Source organism: Otolemur garnettii, unplaced genomic scaffold (assembly GCF_000181295.1).
Source record: "Otolemur garnettii isolate 467f Iridium unplaced genomic scaffold, OtoGar3 scaffold00005, whole genome shotgun sequence".
NCBI classification, from domain to species: domain Eukaryota; kingdom Metazoa; phylum Chordata; class Mammalia; order Primates; family Galagidae; genus Otolemur; species Otolemur garnettii.
Genome location: NW_003852400.1, coordinates 22401736 through 22402527, shown reverse-complemented (window position 1 = coordinate 22402527; position 792 = coordinate 22401736). Strand labels below are relative to the sequence as shown.

The 792-nt window shown below is 61.6% G+C and overlaps 1 protein-coding gene across 1 annotated transcript in view; it reads right to left on the bottom strand.

The window, feature by feature from the left end:
* The window catches only part of PPP1R9A (protein phosphatase 1 regulatory subunit 9A), a 300931-nt gene extending 300704 nt beyond the window's left edge, over positions 1-227 (bottom strand). Inside the window, exon 1 of the mRNA XM_012811566.2 lies at positions 200-227. The gene's annotated coding sequence lies outside the window, so the exon portion shown is untranslated. The remainder of the gene's footprint in view (positions 1-199) is intronic.
* Between the last annotated feature and the right edge of the window lie 565 nt (positions 228-792).

The following is a 792-nucleotide window of genomic DNA, read 5'->3' as shown; positions in this document are numbered from 1 at the left end:
CGCCATTGCGGGCGGGCGGCGGCCCGGGCACCGACGCGCTCTCACACTCCGGCCGGCCTGGGGCGAGGGGTGCCGGCCGGAGAGGGGGCTTGGCCCACGTGCGGCCACCGCGCCGGGCCGTTCGGCAGGCCTGGGAGGCCGGGGTGTCATGGAGGGCGGCCGCGGGGGTGAGGAAGGCCAGGGGTAACAGGTGCCTCACCTCGGCTGATGGGATTAACTCTAGGGCCGCAGAGAGAGGGAGCCCGGCAGCAAAATCCCAGGAGAGGGAGAGAGAGGGAGCCTCTGGCGGCCAAGGAAGGGCGAAAAGCACCGGCCCGAGGCGAGGCCGCCCCACCCCCTCGGCCGTGGGCGAGGGGCCTCTCCGGCCTGGGGCAAGGCCGTCTCCCTGTTCGGGTGGGTGCTGGTTCGACAACTGGGTTCTTGGGCTGTCCCCTGGTGGGGCCCCAAGCAGTCCGCAGTTAACACCGTGCCCCCAAGGCATCCAAACTCCTGGCCACTCTTATGGCCTGGAAAGCCAAGATTTAGGCCCAAGTCTGGTGTTGACTCCACTTAAGGCAAAGTAGGCTTGGTGCATAAGACTCTCCTTGACCCAAGTTCCTATTGCCAAGAGGAAAGGAATGAGGAAGTCTTCTGACTTCACTATCTGAGAAAGGTGTTTCAGACCCCTGCCCTTTTATAAATGCTCAGCACTCCCTCTTCACCCCAAAATACAGGAAATACAGTTCAGCCTTACTGCAAAATATAAAACTAATCTTGACTGTCACTACAGACTTTCAGATCAGTTCTCCCCAA